The following is a 19,524-nucleotide window of genomic DNA, read 5'->3' as shown; positions in this document are numbered from 1 at the left end:
TCAAAGTCTGCCCAAATGTGTCCTGCCTCAACATGCTCTGTCAAGGAGTCAAAAAATACACCAGACTATTTTTGAAAGTGAACCGGCATCATGAAATGTTCCATCAAGGTTAATGACATAATCTTCTGAGGTGCCATGGCAAATCAAACACAAGAGTTAAATTCCCTTTTACGTTCAGAATTTTTGTAGCTTGAAATGACACAGAGCAACGCAGCCTCCAGATTCCACTATAATCATCCACTTTTGAGTCAGATATGTAAAGGAATAAAACCCAGCACCACATATATATTATAAAGCCTCAGTGTCTACCTTCTATACACAGTTCAGACACCTAGTGCGGCTTTATCACAAATGCTTAAGACATCACATTATCTTGGACTAAAATATCCATGTCTTGGGAGTGCAGCAGAAATAAGAAGCTTGTTACAACACTGAAATTTTGTATCCATTGTTTGCATTTTAAAGGAAAGGGAGGAAATCAGAAATATCTAAGTCAAAGGTTTTTTGAATGGCAAATTGCCCTAAATATGAAACAGAAAATGCAATGCGTATACTTACTATTACCCTCTCTACCCATATATGTAGTCGTATTCATTTTATAGCTTTTTGGTATCACAGCCTCTGTGTTCCACCTCAGCAAATTCTGTTCAAAGGGGTTGGAGACTGGATCCACTCTGAAGCTGCAGACAGTTGTGAGGACTACCCATAGTTCTGCATTACACCTCTTATATTTCCAGCATCTGCTGAAGATTGACACCAAAAGAAAGACCAGGAGTAACACAAACCATAAACTAGCCAAGTCCTCAGCAGGAAGCAGATCCTTGCAATCTGACAAGACAAAGGGCAAGGTGGTTTTCTACTAGAGATAATGCTGTGTCGATATGGGAAAATATTGAATGTTGATGCTCTGTTGAGTATTAGTATTTTTATTACCACAACAGCATCAAAGTCAACATCAAGAGCCCGGGTCCCTATCTCACCACATTCAGTTCAAAGATCCCTATTATGAAGTTAAAGCTCTCAAGATCTCAAGGCACCACAACAGATCGAATGACGGAGATTATAATCAGATCATATCCTTTACACAACAGCCATCTGACTTTACTTAGTCTTGTAAGATATGGAACACAGCATCTGCATCAGATCTCACATCGATGCTGCAGCTGCATACTATACAGATAGATAATGAAGGACAGACTAATACTGAGCAACATCTTCCTCCAGAGGAATAATCTTGATTCCTTCCGTGCCAAGAAGTCACAACAGATGACAGTTTTAACACTGACCTTTGATGCAAGTTACCTCACAGTAGGAGAAATAGAACTGTTCAGCCTATAACAACTACACAAATGGTAACAATTATACAATATTTATGTAATCACTAGGCTTAAACCCCATAACACAAATCTAAGCAAACAATTTTCCTTTCCGTATAAGTGATTTCAAAGGACATCTGCTCTGCCAAAAGGTCAGGTGGAATGATGGATACAAAAAACTTTTCCGTTCCTGACACAGTATCTGTGAGGAGGAGGTATGGGGTGACAATCATCATTTTATGGCTTTTGAACTCCCTAAAGCAGGGAGTTTATAGAGGAGGTGTCAAAAGATGGAGAGGAGGAAAGGCAAGAAAATGAATTTTAAAGAATCTCAATAGTGTCATAGTCTCATCATCTTGTCTTCTCTCATGTACATGTTGGAGTTCTCTTGTTTCTTCTGAAGAGACTGGGAAGTCAATGCACTGACTTTGCTGAGAATAGCATGAAAATTCCCACGCAGGAGACAGAGGGATTGCCGAGCCTGAATAGAGAGATCTGCATGTTCACATTATGGTTAATAAGAACCAACGGCACAAATTGTGGTAATTCATTCAGCCAATAAAGGCTGTTATCAGGGAGAATTTAAGTATTTGTATACTGCGCTTCCCCTGGACAAAACTGTATGACGCAGGCAGAAGCATAGCTGAGTGCACTAGTCCGCTCAGGTGCCGATAACGCTAAAGTGCAGTAGTAAGATTGTAGTTGGTAATAAGGTTGTAGTTGTGTAGCCTACAGTGAAACCTGTGCTTCTGCACTCCCTTGTCAGATTTCAGTGAACGCTGCTTGGGGGATATCTGTGCCTGCTCTGATCCTGTCTTCCATCTGGTGCAAAAAATAACCAAAGCTGGATGCATGTTATGAAAAGCAAGCAGGTAGCAGGAATACAGTCTCTCCAACTTGCATATATGTTTTAAAGCACTGCTTAAGCATCACAACTGAAGTAAGTACCAAAGTTGCTGATACAATCAATGAAGTAAGTGCCTTTAAAAGTCCCCGAGAGAGGCCAGGTTTGGCCCCTTGTTACATAAGCGAATTGAATACCTTAGTCTGGCCAACTCTTGCCTTTTTAACATGCATTTGTAAAAGTTGTTTGGCAAACAATTCAAATATGGTGCAAATATAAATTGAAATGAAGGTGTGTTTGTTAACAGCACATAGGGAAAAAGTTTCATTGTCCTTCCATGTAATTTGTGATTAATTCAACAACCTCCATAACATCAGCATCCTGTGATCCTGAATTAGATACTCAAAGTCAGCATGCAAGGGTCACATCACGAGGAAAAATATTTATTGCTGTACACTGATAATAGTATAGCATTCCTGTACCCTCTGTGACTTTTTTTCAGCAGACTGTAAAATAATTGGTAACAAAAAAAAAAAGTTAAAATTATGTCTATAGCATCTATAGCAAAGACATAAAGACAAGAAGAAGCCTGCAGCAGGAAAAGAGCATTATAACTATGTTCCCTAAAAAAGAGTACATTTACAGAAAACTGCAGCTCCAAATAACTAACATTTTAGCATAAAATTATGAGACATCACTGACAGTACATTCAGATTTTAAGTGCTTCTGGTTATTTTTTGAGTGTGTTTGATGAAATAATTTGCATATCTGTGTATGTACGTGTGCAGACACGTAGGTAGAATGAAAGAAGCTTCAAACAAGTGATTGAGGCATCACTCCGCCATTGTACCTAGCACTGCATTTTGCCTCAGTACAGCTAACTATAATCTGCTGTTGGTTTGGCTTCAGCAACACATCTTCTGGTGTTGGCAAGAATTGACATTATTTGAATTAGTGGGATTGATTTCAACTGGAAGCAAAGTCAGTCCTACCAAAGCACGTAGTCACTTTGCCTGTCCATCCCCAGGGTTACTCTGGTGCAGGCAACCTGAGGGCTCAGACCGGCGAACAAAAATCCAGCAAAGAGAAGAGCTCAAATTCATGATTACTTACAGCTGGAAAAGGTCACTGGAAGCAAAGGGCAATATTTCCAGTGACAGCCTAGGTAATTTTGGAGCCTACATCTCATCCTCATACAGCATTTAAGAAGACAGGGCCAGACTGCTACACACGAAGGTGCCTGAGGCAGCAGGGAGCCTCTATAGGAACTTCAGCTGTACCCAGGGATTGAAATCCCATTAATTTCAGCTAGTTCAGGCCTGTCATTGGACTGGTCATCATCCCCAGTAACTAGTTGCTGCACAATGCCTGGATCCCAGGAAAATCCCAGCTCTGCTGTAGGTTACCGGTAAAACCATTTTACAAGATTTCTTTGTATTGTTGCAATGAAAGACATGAATTCCACAGTCGCTCTCTTTCTATTACTGCCTGAATCCCTATGCTGATAATTTATTAGGTTTCTCTGTTTGAAAACCTGCAGGTGGTAATAGAATCTGCAGAAATTTAAGACATGTTCACAGTTTGATGTGGTGGAGTTCATAAAACATAATTACCATGTGGCTATATGAACACCGTATTATGAAGGTGTGGATCCGAGTCTGATTTTATGAACTCCCTGTGTATATCTTTGTTAAACAACAGCTTATATTTTAATCGTGAGAACAGCCTGATGTATCTATTATTGTTTTTACTGCCATTTCCATATGAAATCTAAAGCAGTAGTAGCATCACTAACTAATGGAGATTCTTGAATCTTGAAAATCTGTTTAAATGAAAACACCATCCAAGAAGATGGTCAGATCAGGAAAGTGAAGCCAGGCAGATTAAAAATAAAAAGTAACTCGTTACCAGACAAGGAATGTCAGTCCAGCTATCAAGATCCTGCCATGAACCAAACTAGAAAAGGAGGCTGAATTTTTTAAAGACTCTCCTTTATCTCTAGGTGAGAGGAAGGAGCGGGTTTAAGCATACAGAGCAGTAAACCACATCCCGCCTCTATAGTTTCTTGTACTAAGTGAAAGCTTGGTGATCCTGCAAAGTGGGTGCTGGGTGTCTCTGGAAGCTGTAGGAACGCCCGAGCCCCTGCGCGGTGCCGATTCTGGCCGACAGCGTGCCGACAGGACCCCGGTTCACACCGCTCATCGTGCAGCTGAAACTACAGCCTCGTGTTGAAGCATTAAGAGACCACGAACCTGTTCTTTGATCAAGGAGAACACAAGAAAGAGAGCGGCACCGGAGCATGCCCAAACTAAAGGAAGCTCAAGGGAAAATGTGGTTTCGTTTGCAGCGTGCCATATGGCAGGAAAACGTCCCTTCAGAACACCCTTTCTGGTAGCTAATTTAACTAGGGCCATGCTGTGATGGGATGCAATTTGACATTTACCTTCTTTTGTTATTTATGGCTGTCTGTTTGGAATACAATGGCTGAAAAGCGGCTTCAGAATATCTCCTCTTCCTTTATTTATTTTTATTTAGCTCTTCATTGAGAGATTGCCATGAACCACATGCAAGGAAGTAAGACACATGAGTAACTGTCACTTCTGTATTCTTTTGAAATGAAATACATTTTATTATTCAGCATATCTGTCATCCTCATCTCCTCTCTTAGCTCTAGAAGTTCCAGCTGTAAGTACCTATTGTAAATCATGTGTATAAACTCTGATAATCCCAGCATCTCAGAGTACATATTTTCCATATGTCTCAGTGCATCCTGCATTGTTTGGGGTATGAAACATGCAGCAGAGAACCAACTTGTCTTTTTATTGAGTCAAGCCCTTAAAAACAAAAAACAGAGATACATGGTGAAAGGACCTGTAAAGATTCCAGCAAAAAGCAAAGACTAAGCGATGAATAAATTCATCTCAATAAAAGGTGCCTGCAAAGACCAAGTCAAATTCATTATTTTCTCAAAGGCAGTAGTAAATTCTAATATTACATTTATGCAACATTTTCTCCCAATTCTCCTATGCATTTAGGGCAGACACTTGATACAGCGTCAGCATAATATTAGGAAAAAGGAAAACACACAATTGTACAGATCATCAAGATATGGCAGCCAGCTCCAGTATCTCAGCTCTGTCTCTTTACCTTTTTGTTCTAATCTACTTTTTGTAAAGGTCCATCCCTAGTTCTGTTGTTGACTGAATGCACAGTTCTCATTTGGGCAGGCAGCTGGCAAGCACAATGTTATACATGATGAAAGTGAAACCCAACACATTGGAAGGGCTCGAGCTCCAGCAAATCAATTACCAAATCTATATAAATTGAGCATTGACATCTGTACTCCGGACATCTGCTCTTCCTGACCCTGCCTTGGCATGTCGAGTTCACCAATGTGGATGGAATAATTTATGTCAAAGAAAAAAGGCCAGATTAGATGATCTAATAGTAATTTTTGAGCTTGTTCTGTAACTTCCATGAGGAGCAGAAAAAAACTGTGTATGCTACCAAGTGAATTCACTGTTAGGAGCTATAGTTTCCTCATTATCTAACAAGATTTTGTGGAAGAACTGAAGTGTGTATTTAAAGCAGTGGTTTAACTCAGTGATTGCAGAGACACTTTCCTGGAGACTGTGAAGAGCACCCTTTGATGCCAGCTGGACCATTCACTTTGAAAGCAAAGGATGACAATCCTGAAAAATATTTTACCCCTTAAATCCATGCCTCTGAGCAAAACCATCCAACTAGGGGCCATATGTGTAAGCTAGAAGAGGGGGCAGAGTCATGTTATGGAGCTGGGGCATCTGTAAGGACTTAACGGTGACTATTGAGCTGCTGGAGAGAAGAAGAGCAGGGAGGTCTTCAGCTGCAGCAGTGCTTGCTGAAGAGATTTCAAGCCTGCTAGCTTGCTAGTGAGATCCACTTGCTATTTTTCAGAAGATCAAGAAATAAAGGCAGAGGTGGGCAAAATTACCTGAGAAAAACTGCCTTTGGAGAGAAAGCAGCTTAGGAAATCCTGTCTTCTCAGAGCAGACTAGACACCAAGGTAGTTTAGCCACAAACTGACAGTTCGGAGGTTATTAGAGGATAAGTAATTCTCCTGATGGGAAAAAAAAGGATGGTTTGTGGGTTTGCAGAATGTTAAAAGCAAACAAACAAGCAAAACCACACGCATAAAACAAACTCATTCCTCAGTAGTTCCAGACTAAGAAAGAACATCCTGATGTACTGGAGGATGATGTATTATTATATTAATTTGAAAATATATTCTCTACTCCCATTCTTCAAGCAAGATGGACAAGCATCTTCAAGCTTTAATTTTGCTCCATATTTGTCTGAAGATGACAACTGCAAAATCCTCACTAAGTATACAGAAGAATGAACTACGGTTCAAGATGAGAGCAATGAGTGGGCACCCCTTACATTGATCTCCCTGAAACAGCTCTTTTTGTGTTCATCTTAAGATGACAAATTAACAGGAAAGCTAAAATGAATTCTTGAAGCTTTATATTTTATATCACAAAGTTTGTTTGCAAAAGATCCCTCTACTGAACCGTTCCCTTCTGACAAAATAGGAAATTGCTGAATTATCATTTTAAAAATTAATGCTCATACTACAGTATTTGACACATCTTAGGAAGCAAAGAAATACTGGGCAAAGTGGTCATATGTCAGTTGGAGACTTTTTTTTAAGATGCCTTTAAGATGCCTTGGTGAGAGGGCCCAAGAGTACCACTCTTCACTGTTGACAATTGGGTACCCTGGTTCCTTTGAAAGAGTTACAGCCTTAGTGTTTTTTAATCTACAAGCAAAATAAAGGTCTACATTCCACCCACTATCAATTCTAGTAGCTGAGAATGGGGAAGAAAAGGAAGATATCAAGAACATTGAGAAATCATCTCCTACCCTTGGGAGAAAAGAAGAGAGACTGTCTGCTAAAAGAAGGATATCTCTTGATGTATAAATCTGGAGTTCTCCATACGTAAATCAATTGACCTGATTAATCTATTCATCAAATACTTAAACCAAAGAGATTCATATTGACCATTTCCAGACAGGACTGTAACTGTTACCAACAGTGCTACCTAATACACGTGTAGACATCAACTTCTGTATTCCCTCAGGACACTGTAGGAGCACAGAGATCCATCTGCTTGCAGATTTTGCCATACAAAGGCCCCAGCAATAGCCCTCACCAAACACCAGCAGGGAAATTGAGGTACTGGTGAGGAACTGGATAATGCAGCTTCAACATTTGCCACAGTCATAAGATAATATGCCAAATACTTGCTGAGGGATAACAGTTTTTCAATAAATACAATGTTGTTTTTCCATTTCACTTTCCATATACTATTGCAGAGACCAAAAGAAAATCTGTCCTGGCAGAAAAATTGGAATTACTGTTTTGCACGTCTCTCTTAAACGTCAGTGGGAGTCAAAGACTAATGCAGCAAGGCTCAAACCTCACTGTAAGAATTTCAGACATCAGCAATCACTGTACATGACTGGAAAGCCCTTGGCTATAACAATTACATATTTTCTACTTATCCTTACCAAGATGAAGTTTGCATAGGACCCAAAATCTAGAGAGAGAAGTAAAAGATATAATAAACCTCTTTCAGGTCGCGTGGACTTCCTGATTCATGATTTTTCTTCATCACAACAAAATCTGAAGAGTTCCACCACCAATAAAAAAAGGCAGGGACTGGGGATAGATAGTAGAAAGAATATACTACACATTTATTGGGTGTCCCCAAATGGAGATGCAACATACACAGGAGGAATATAGAAAGAGGTAAGCTATTTAAAAGGCTAGATGAACGTCCTAGAGGAGGAAATCTGTTTTAGACAGTTAAGGGGAGATCCAGCTATGAATGCTACAGGTCATGACCTGTACAAGGATATGATGGTGTTTAAGGGAGCAAGAAGGGGTCTTGTTGCCTTGACTAGCCACATCCAAGAACTATAAGGCAAAGACTGCCCTGACAATAGCAAACAGACAGCCATGCCTATGCGGTACCATTCTGGTATCAGAAGCAGTGCAGTCATGATAATTCTTAACTCCTCCCACATATCTTGCTTGCAGCAAAATTAAATATCTCAAGAGCCCACACTGTCACCTCAGCCACACAGTTCAAAGGCAGTCTTTGAACATTGCACCACAACTTGCCAGACTCTTATGGTACACCTATGCTGCTAAATCACAGAAATTTTCCCACTGCTTATTTGCTATTTCCTCACACTGTTGAAGCCTGCATTTCCTACCCTCTCTAAAAAAATCCTAGCCACTTTTCTGTGAACACTTCACTCCATAAAGTACAGACTGCACCAAAAGGCAATAGAAACAAGCACCATGTGGTGTGCTCCAACTGCATCCCAAGTTTTGCAGGGTTAAGCTTCTTCCCCAGGGATTGCAACAGCCTGGGTACCGCACATGGAAATGCTGCTCTGAAGAGCAGCAACACATTCCCCACACAGGGCTCAGAGAAGAACCAAGGTCAGGTACCACCTTGTTTCCAGACAGCCAGTCTGCTCTGGAGAAGCTAATCCTAAAGAAAATGGTTATGAACGATATCAGGATCCTTGGTTTTCTTTTATTTAGTAGTAGATGTAGCCTTCACATCTAAAAAAGCGTCTAAAAGGTCTTGGAGCCAATATTTTGAGAATGCAGACCCTCGCCGCAGAAGGAAGGACAGGGAAGAAGGGTAGGGTTTTGCCCTATAACAAGGGGGGCACCTTGGCAAGAAGATTAAAAACAGCTCTGTACCACAAAAAATGAATCCAAACTCTTTTAATTTTGCTGCCAAATTACGTAGGAGGATTGAGAAACTTGTAGGCAAACAGATTTGTCTGGGGAGAAGATGGTATTTTCTTGGAAAGGTTTTTCTTTGCTTGGTTTTCATTTTGCTTATTTAGACTCAGTAACCAAGCTGGGGCAGGCCTGGATAGAAGTTTTTTGGGGGTCCTGCGGAGACAGCTGCTTGAGGGCCTAAATATGCTACAACAGTCTTGATGTGCCTGAGTAAGAGTGGCTGTAAAACTCTTAGAAGGGTGCAATATCCCCAGTGGGATCCTCAGAAGTTGGTGACCACTACCCTGTAGGCTATGGATCTTCCACGGACATTCTTTGTGACATCTCCTTTGCCTGTCTCCCCATCTTTCACATCAAGGCACTGACATTTGCAGCCTTTGGGCTATTAAACTAATTAAAATACGTAAGTCTTCAAGATGGAAAGGCTGCTGATCTGGCTTCTGTAAAGATGTAAAAAAAAAATCACCTTTCCTCTGAGTCAGAATAAAATCAAATTATACACAGAGTAGATTAGATTAGAGAAGGTCTGTTTCTTAAAAGTACCTTATCTCTTCTCTTCTCATTGTAGTCAGTCAAAGCAGGAGGATTCACCAAATGCTGTTTATGTCTGTGAGCCTCACGCTTGCATAGGGATCAAATTCCGATCCGGTAAACATTTAACTCATTCCAACAATGATATGTATAATCTTCATCTGACTCCAAAGCAGAGGATTTTAGCAAAAAAAGCAAGTAAACTGAGACGGGTGTATAAGTGCATTAATGGCTCCTGCTAAGTCTCAGTGATCCTCTTACAGGTGCAGAGGCTATAGTGGATCCACAGTAGAGAAGAGGCAACGTATAGCAGTTCATGCTCATCCCGATGGCAAAACAGAAACAGTGCTTGTTGACAAGATCAGGGAATTGAACTTCTTTCAGAAACGTTAGCCGTTCAGGGGCTGCAATGGAGGTCTAGTGGGCAGGAGCGGGGTGACAGCTCCCGTTCAGAGGAGCTCAGTGCTCGAGGGCTCCCCAGAAGGGAACTTGAGAAGGCACCTAGAGCCGTCCCCAGCCCGAAGGCAGCAGCAGCTACACCTCCGCATTACGTGAGGACAGTTCAGTTTCCAGGGAGAGACAGTGTATTTTACTGCATTACCTGAGCGAGTCAGAAGCTGCAGGTGAGCTTTCAGCCTCACACACCGGTTCATTGCTTTTTCTGACTCTATCAGTTGACATTGCAAAAGATAATGCCTCTCCCTGCAAACTGAGCATCCCTTATATCATTAACCAGTCACCGCTGTAACGGCAGCAGTTCCGTGCATGCCGTCGTCTTTCTTACTATTCTCTTCTATTACACGGGTGAGGTCACTGCTCCAAGATGTGTTATAGTCACACAGCAGGGGAAGTTACGAAACTCTTAAATAAAATATTCTCATACCACTGGAACAAATAAAAGCAAGAATTTTAAGGAAAAATTGGTTCCTCCTTGCCCTTTTGATAGGCGACATCACCCTCTCAAGAAGTGAAAGTCTAGATAAATATTATTGTATTATCTCCTAGTTAAGAAGCAGATTATAAGACATCTCAAAGACCCTGTAAATTGAAAATTTTACAACTAAATCACAGTTGCATCACTTTTCCACATAACCATTTACCACTTTTATCTTTTTCCGTTCCTGTGTTTTCCTGGGTTCGCTTAGTTCTTTTAAACTTTCTGGTTAACTAGACAGGCATTTAAGTAACACACGAAGTAGAAATAATAAATATGAAACAATCAGGGGACAATTCTTTTAGTTTCTTTAACTATTGTTATCTTGCCTTAGCTTTATAAGCTGTATTTTTTATCATTCTAATAAACTAAGCACGTTCACTTGGAGACAGCTATTGTTATTGAGATTTTTTTCATTAATTTCTGAAAACTAAACATATTTAATATTTTATGTAAGCATTTCTAAAAATAAAAGCTATGTTTAGGACCTGTTTTTTAAAGATGATCTTTCAGTCAAAATAAGTTCAAATGCATAACATTGAGGGATAGCCACTTTTTTTTTGTGCCCTATACATTTATACTTAAAAACTCATTTACATATAAAAATGTCACAGTTTTTAAGTGTACTATCTTTCTGACAGTAGATGTCTGATTAGATAAAATTTGCTATGCATATTTCTAAGACTTTTCAGAGCTATAAACAAAACCTTTACCACAGTGAAAAACTTTCAGGGACACGGGACACCAAACTTTGAACTCTCACTCACCTAATTTGAACATCATTTGAAAATGCAGCGGGTGGTTGCGTATTCTGTACCGAAGGGGACAGAGTACCATAAATTGCCAGAAAAGAGAAAAATACTTGAAGCAGTGTATATTTATTAAAGGTCAGCCACCTGAAACAGCTGGGGGCTTTAGAATATTGGTGTTTCTGACAGGGACAAATTAGTGAACGGTCAACGGTGTTTAAGTATAATTCATCTGCTGCCTCTGAACACTGTCACGTGATTATCAGCTCCACATCTGCTGGATGCTCACATACCACTCACCTAATTTATACATAAACAGTGCTCACGATTGCTGCTTGTCTTTGTGTTTCAGTTTCAGAACTTTCTCCTCTATAATAGGAAAAAAGGAACTTTAATAATAGGAACTTTTATAATAGGAACTTTTTCCCTCTATAATGGAAAAAAGAGAAAAAATGTACGAAAAGAGAAGAAACTCAACACATGAAGGACAGAAAGATGGGAGAAAGGGATAAATGTTAGAAATGCCATTTTGTTGTATTTTGAGAAGTTACGAGGGTCTGATATCAGCTCAGAGATGAATGACATCACCTCAAGGCTACCTTCTTCATCAGCAGTATCTTGCACCTTCCATAGGCCTTGTTTTAAGAACAGGGAAAATCAGATAAGCATAAGATAAATTTGAGTGATGAGGATGAATCAATGCTTGATTATCTATCTCAGCTACCACCTTATTTACTTGAATTTATCTAGCCTATATGTGTATATCCTAACAGCATAGATTGACGAGACCACTTCTTCTCCTTAGCCCCTTACCTCGATGTAAAATTTATCTGAATGCCAGAGCAAAATTTGTTTGAATTTCTGAAAATGTGAGAAGGGAAAGGAAAGAGTTCAAAGCCATGTAATTATAATAGTAAGCATTTAAACACTGAGAAATCTATGCAATATCATTCATCAACCTGAATCCAAGAAAACACTCAAAAGGCAACCTCAGCCTTTAGGAAATGGCATTACAGTAATTTACAGAGACCTCTGCAATGGTATGGAATAGTATCGGGCTCCTGTGAAAGCTGAAGAAATACCGTACAATTTTAACCATTGTGGCAGTCCGTTCCAACCCACCTCGAAGCTCAAAAACATCTCATAAAATAGCATTACCATTTCTGCAGACAAACCAGGCAAGCAACTTAGATAAACATTTTCACTGGCACAAAAACATTTTCAGCAAATAACTACATGTTCCTCAAAACAGTTTGTTCATTAGAAGGCAAAAAAATTGGAGTCTTTTTCTCTTGAAGAAACGTTGCATACAACTCGGTTTGCAATCCTCTCTAACTCCTGCCTGCGGGGTGGAAGCCCACAGTGCTAAGGAGTCACATCAGATGTCCAGTGTCATGCAGCGTGCGCTTAAACAAACCAAGCCTTGGGACAACTGAAAACTACAGAGCAGCCGATGCAGTGAGAAGAACGCTGAATTATTCTGACTGTAAGGCAGAAATAAGTTAACCTATCAGAGAGAGTGACTGAAAGAATATTTGATCCCTCCTGGTTTCCTTTGGAGCACCTTCGTTCATTTGATGTCCAGATGCCAACTATGATCATGCCTATTAGTATGAACAAAATTCACTCTCTCCAGAAACCCCAATACACAGACTTCTCACTGTTTTACTTAATTTTAAAAAAGTTTTTCTTATAAAATATATCCTAAAAGCAACAGGCAACAAGGCACACTTTCCTTCTGTAAAAGCCGTGGTTGGATACTCTCACAAAAGCGGTGTTCTTTTGCAGCCTCCAAGTAAGAAAATATATTAATAAAGGGAAATCGAGTAGCATGATGTAATGATTCAGCAATCTCATTTTACTGGCCAGATCGTTCATTCGTACTCTGATTACATACTGAAGCTCTTAAACTGCAGAGACACTTCCCAGCTGCTTCTGTTTGCTGTCCTATCTGATTCAAAAGGTGCCCCAAGCCACGGTCCCCTGGGCTCTGGCAGGCAGACCACTTACACAGCTCCTACGGTAAACCAAATTCTGTGCCGGCCCAAAGGGACAGAAAATGGGCAGCAAACGTTGTTGGGTGTGCAACCAGGCAAACACAGTCTTGCCTGCAGAGCTGTACGGGGAAGGTACTGCTGCTGCTGCCGCCTCCTCCTCCTCTCGCTGTTGCCCAGAGGTTCATATGCCTTTTCCTTCTCCCTTCCCCACTCCTGCTTTGGCACTATCTTAAATTCTGCATAGGACCGGTTTGATCTAAGCTCAGGTCATCCCAAGTCAGCAGAGTCTTTTGCACTTCCCTCCCCGGTCCTCTTGCACGACGCAGAGGCAGAAGAGCCGGTAGCAGCAGAGGAGCAAGCAAAGCACTGCCTGCTCTAGGTTTCCCACACACAGGAACACTGGTGATGAACAAAGACCTTCAGGTTAAATACCGAGTTATATTGCAGTAGTAAGAAAGGGCTAATTTAGATGAGCTCTCATTTCCTTTTATTATACCACAATTTCCTTTTGTAGGCATACATTGCTTTCTCTCTGGCTCTGCAAAGCAAGCCAGACCTGCACCGGTGAAGAGGTGTCTTACGCACCCCGAACTTTCTGAGGACCATGCAACCTGGAAAGCCAGAATTTTCTCTAGCTGGATCTAACTCTATTTACAAACTCTGCTTTTTTCTTTCCTATGAATTAGATTATAAATTTTTTGTGGAATGAGTTAAAATTATTTTACCATTTTCTTTACATCAGTTTTATAAGAAAATAGGAGATAATAAAATGCCCAAACTTTCTTAGGGAAGAAATTTTAAAAGGATACTACAAAAGAGTTTCCTTTATCCACATGTGAGGCATTAATACTTCATGAAAATCAGACTAAATTGGTGTATCAGACTCTATGTAAAGATCTGAAATCTGCCTTTAGCAAACACCAACTTTTCTTAGGCTTATGTTTAACTTTGGCAGGCATGGATTCGATAGGGAATACTTCTCAATGATTATGTGCTTGCTATACTATTCTGAATTTGAATTTGTATTTCCTTAAAACTGTTTTCTGTTTCTTAAGTAACAAAGACCAAATACAACTTTCCACAGCAAACTGACCCTCTTTAAAAAGCTATAGTGCACCCTCATCTTGTAAATCCCTGCCTAGCCTACTGCCTCAGCAAGAAACTGCACAAAGCTAAACAAGCTTTACCACCTAACGGGTCATTTTCGAACTTTGCCCACTGAAGGTAAAACGCTATCTGAACTCCTCACATGGGTGCTACTGAAGTAGAAGAACAATTTTCTGACTTAGGTTGGACTCCTTCTAACTTAGCTTAAGTGTTTACAATAAAGGCATTCACATTTTTGAGTCAGATACTTGATATTCATCTGATAAAACACACGTGGCTATTTTAGTATGAGAAATATCACCTTCTTGAGCTGCTTTTTCCTTTTTTATTGACCGTTAACAGGGCCTAGGAGAAATAGATCACATTCAGTAGTGTTCCAGATGTCAAATATTAAACAAAATGGATTCCACTCATAGACCTTAATGTTCTCTGGAAGCTGTAGAGCAAGCCCACACAGTGGAACATTTCTTCCTTGTTTCACCAAGATTTCAGCTTTTTTACACTGGAATTTAGGGCGTTATAATGCACAAGAGCAAAAAAACGTCTCAAGGGGCTCCCTTACTATTGCTATACACAACAAAAATAAAGTCATTTGAGAAATTTCAGGAGCACTCAGCTTGCATTTCATTTTCACCTATTTTGCACAATGTCCATCTACAGATAGACTACTTCAGGAAACCTCATTTTTCTCAGGATTTTGGTAAAATAAGAGGAAAAGCATAACTTCTGTGGAGTTTGGGTTTTAAGCTTTCTATAACCTCTTACGCAACACCTGATATATTTGATTTTTACGATCCACATTGGTTTGTTTGAAGTCATTTCTTGAAAACATTCTGGTATCATCACTAAGCTTTCATATTTTGAAATCACAAAAAGCAAACCAAGAAGTATTTTATACCCCATGAGAGCAAAACAGTTATATGCATATTTACTCAAAAGTACTTATTTAGTGTTCTAATGTACACGTGAATCTAAAGCACCTAGCTGAATTGGGAACTGGCCCCAGCATATCTCTTTGCTATTGAACATAGGCATCAACAGGCTTTGAATAGTTAATAAAACTACAACTGAAAATATTTTTCTTAGAGCTAGACCAGAATAATGATTATTCATTATTTTAGAAAAAAGTCTTAAGAAAAATCAAGTTCTTGTCTGAAGAAAGTGACAGTGGTACCGTCAACTATAGCAAGAACCATCAATGCAGGTAGGCATGCAAAAACCTCCCCAGCAGCACTGATAATCTATCATCTCAGCAATGTCTCAGATAAAATACTTCTAAGAACAGAGATTAACACATTCACCAGATCAGCGTTACCCTTGGCCTGAGCATGTGACAGTAAAAGCATGGTTTTATACATCTATAACCAAAGCATACCAATTATGGTCTGAGTTTAAAATTTCTGGAATGACTAACTGAGGGAAATGAGATAAAACAACTTTGCAGCAACGGAGTTCTTGAAAACGTTAGATTTTTAGTGTGAATAAGATGATTCTAAAGTTGTGATATCATCAAAACAGAACTGTAGCCGAGTCTAAATTTTCCTATTTATTTGCAGTAAACCATACATTTCCTGACCCACCATATGAACGATTATTTCAGTGGTGTTGCTGCCTGTCCAGATCCTATGCAAAATAGACAATTTTCTGTCTGGCTTGACATGCCAAGCACTCTGCTGTGAAACACAAGACAAATATCAGAGTACACCTCCTTTGCACACATCTCTCTTTCCACCTAGAAATTACACTAATGCAATACCTGAAAGAGTTTATGAGTGTTTACCAGGTTGATCGGTACAGCAGCAGGAGCCCTGTCCTCACTGCCACATGTTCAGAAAACCATAGGCAAATGCCCACTACATAAATATAGATCAGCTCCAAAGTGCACATGCATAAAGTCTTCCCTTCCCGGGATGCTCGCCTACGCAGTGAGCGGGCTGTGTGCATTTGGATGCAGTAAATCTGATGCATTTTTGTGTGTGTCAGACTTTCTGCCCATGCCCAGATCAACTAGATGGCACATACGCAGTTATTGCTATCCCAGATAAAACAGACTCATTCTGCAAAGGACTAGCATATGCTCTTGTATTTATGGCACCTGTATATTTTCAGTTCTCTGAAATGCGACAATGGACCTCAACATAATTTTATGCTGTTTAAAGTTACAGTGTAACTTATGCTGCTTACAACCACTGAGGATCTCATCCTTTCCATCCAGGAAGGGGAAGAAAGGACCACGGAGTTTTTTCTCTAGGAGCTCCATACAGTACCCTTTGCAATCTGGTTCTGGTGATAACATCTTCTGCAGAGCTGGTGAAGGCACAAGGCAAAATCTCTCCTTAAAGATTCAGCTCCAAAATATGCATTTTATAACTTTTAACTACATTCATCTGCACTAAATATCAGATAAAGAAAATAAATGGAAACATTGTGAATTTGCATAAGACACATGCAGTGCAAGGAAGCTTGTGAATTAATAGGAAGAAGCAAGAAACTGTTTATTCCAAACGAGAAAGGTTTTTTTAAGAAAATAAAAAAGAATAAACAATTTGGAATATGCCCTATCTTCAGTGTTGTTGCCCCTCATGAGAGAGTGACACTCTATTCAAATAAACAGTATCTACAGATTACCTATAGGAAAAATACATTCTATGGTGTTTGGATTTTTAATAAGGATGTTAAAAGAAAGGGGATGTAAGCAATCTTGTAACCTTACTGAAGAAAAAGAAGGTGCACTCAACTTTCAACTCAGCCACTCCTGGATTTTGGAGGAAATTGAAAAATACAACTTGAGTAAATTGACTGCTATCAGTTATCATATCACTTTTATCTGCAGTATTCAAAGCCTACCAGTATTAAGTGCTGAACTATATGTCCCATGTTTGAAAATTAACTATGCAAGTTCTGGACACGTAAAATACACTTGACAGTGGAAGATAAGTGCGACTGACTGCTCAAAAAATAAAACTGAAACAATTTATTAGTGAAAGCTAATATTCAGAATATAGGCAAAATGGCTGTATTTATTTCAGTGGATTTGCACTCTTTTATGCAAGAAAGGTGCTTAGTGATACTGAACTTCAAGTTAGTAAAGTCAAAGATTATGTCTTTCAGGTTTTTTGATGACTGAATCCTTTCCCACCCTTTTAAAACACCTTCTTTAGCAATTGGTGCATGCCTTTCCTTAGCACTTGAGTGTGACTACCTTTGAATCATCAGATTCAGTTAGTGGCACCATGTTACCTAAAAAGAAATGCTAAATCAGATAAAGAGGATAAGAGGGAGCACAAAGTGGTTTAGCATGAAAAAGTATTAGATGCATTTATTATAAAATAGCTGCTTCTTTTGGGGAGTAAGGCAGTGTCCTACATGTATTTGAAGACTACTAAAGCCTTTTTTGGGAAAAGAGATATTTTAACATGCAATGCAAAAAAACCCCAAAACCAAAAATCCAACAACTTTAAATGTTAGGATTAAATCAGGAAGAAGCACATTTATGCATATTTCCAGGAAAAGCACCCTGTGTTCAGCCACAGAATAATCTGGCAAGAGAAGAAATACAAATCTCATTTTCTGGGGGTTTTAAAATAGAAGTCAGTATATTTCAATAACACAGTAATAATACAGTAATTCCCTACTGAAATACAAGGAATGACCTTGTGTTTCCAGGAGACAAGCGTGATAGATCCTCCTATCCTTGCAGCCACAGTAACGCTATTGTGTATGATGGGACCGTCATCTTCTACCGAAGCTGTTTGAGCAAGGTAGGAATACCAGAGATTGATGCAAGTCATACTTGTCTCCCCTTTACACTCCTTCCAGTGATACTGATGCCCAAAATGACAGTGTTTACTGCTTCCTTCTACGCCAGACCCACTTGGGGATGTCTTCACGCACTGCTTTTGTCAAGAACAAGAGAAAAGGAACTTTATTTACAGCCTTGCTCTGGCTTGCACATCAACACAGCAGAAGGCAGAGCACAATGCTCTCATCATGGTAGGTAATGGCCTACCCTAACGTTCGTATCAGGAGCTAAACATGCCATTTTACCAATCTTTTTATTAAACAATGCAATTATTATTACACAGATGGCCTCGATCCAGTCTTCCATAACTGTATGATACGCAAGGAGGTCAGACGAGTGATCAAGACTGTTACTTGTCTTTTAATCTCCTGTCAGCCACCCCAAAATTGCAATACATGAACTAACAGCTCCTTTAAACTTCATCTGTATGCTCCAGTTATCTCAGAAGATAATAAATGATATGGTAGCCATTCGACAATCTACTTGACAAAAACACCAAGCTTTTAACAGTTTCAATAGTTGAGATTAATGTGACAAAATTTAGTATTTCTGAAAAGCTGCTTTGTTCAAGACCGTAATCTTAGTGTTATCTGCAGGCCACAGAAGCAGCAAAGGCTGGTAAAATGTTATCTATTCAATTTCTTCTTTCCCTGTCAGTCCAAAGTGTTTTGGTATAAAGAACATGCAGTTCAATGTACTTTTTCCATAATTACAAAATGAAAACCATCTGACTTTATGCTAGCTAATCTTGCAGCAAACACTTTTACCTACTCTACTTATTTATTTACATAGAAGTTGATAGCTGAAAAGGGTTGCGCTGGTTCTCTTGTGATGCTTTGGAGCACAGGAACAAAACCATGCACTGCTCCCCTACAAAACAGAAGTGAGAACTTGTTTGTTGGACTCATCGCACATGGTCAGGCAGAGCAGATGTGCCGGGCACTGAAGTCACCAACCCAGCAGGACTTTCCCTGTGCTTGGGATGCAGAACCAAGAAGAAACGAAGCTTGCAGGTACACCGAGATAGGACTGCTGGAGCCCTTGGCTGCAACAACTTGCTTGCTGAATTTGGCCACAGTGCTAAACTTTCAGCTTGCGCTATGGTTTCTAGTAACGTTTTCCTAAGTTATCTCTCCAGAAGTAGTTGAGATCCACAGATCTCAAATCTCACATCCACTGCCACAGAACTACTCTGTTGATCGCTGTCAGTACTGCTAACAGCCTTGTTTCATCATCCGATTTTGAAGCTTTCAAAATATCCTCTGAGGTGATGAAAATCACATGGAAGAACAATTTTAAAAATACTGTCTGAATATACAGGTAGGTGTTTTCCCAGAATCAATTTATTTCCAAACTGCTTGGAACTGCTTCCAGACCTGATATACATGCCCAGTTTTGCCAGAGATAAGTGGATGCTTCCAGTATCACATACG

The 19,524-nt window shown here is 39.7% G+C and overlaps 1 protein-coding gene across 2 annotated transcripts in view; it reads right to left on the bottom strand.

Moving 5' to 3' along the window:
* The window catches only part of FGF14 (fibroblast growth factor 14), a 419,316-nt gene that overhangs the window by 335,737 nt on the left and 64,055 nt on the right, over positions 1-19,524 (bottom strand). The gene's annotated exons all lie outside the window — the stretch shown is intronic.

Source organism: Aquila chrysaetos, chromosome 14 (genome assembly GCF_900496995.4).
Source record: "Aquila chrysaetos chrysaetos chromosome 14, bAquChr1.4, whole genome shotgun sequence".
In the NCBI taxonomy this organism is placed as follows: Eukaryota; Metazoa; Chordata; class Aves; order Accipitriformes; family Accipitridae; genus Aquila; species Aquila chrysaetos.
Note: the sequence above shows the minus strand (reverse complement) of the source record. Positions and strands in the feature narration are given on the sequence as shown.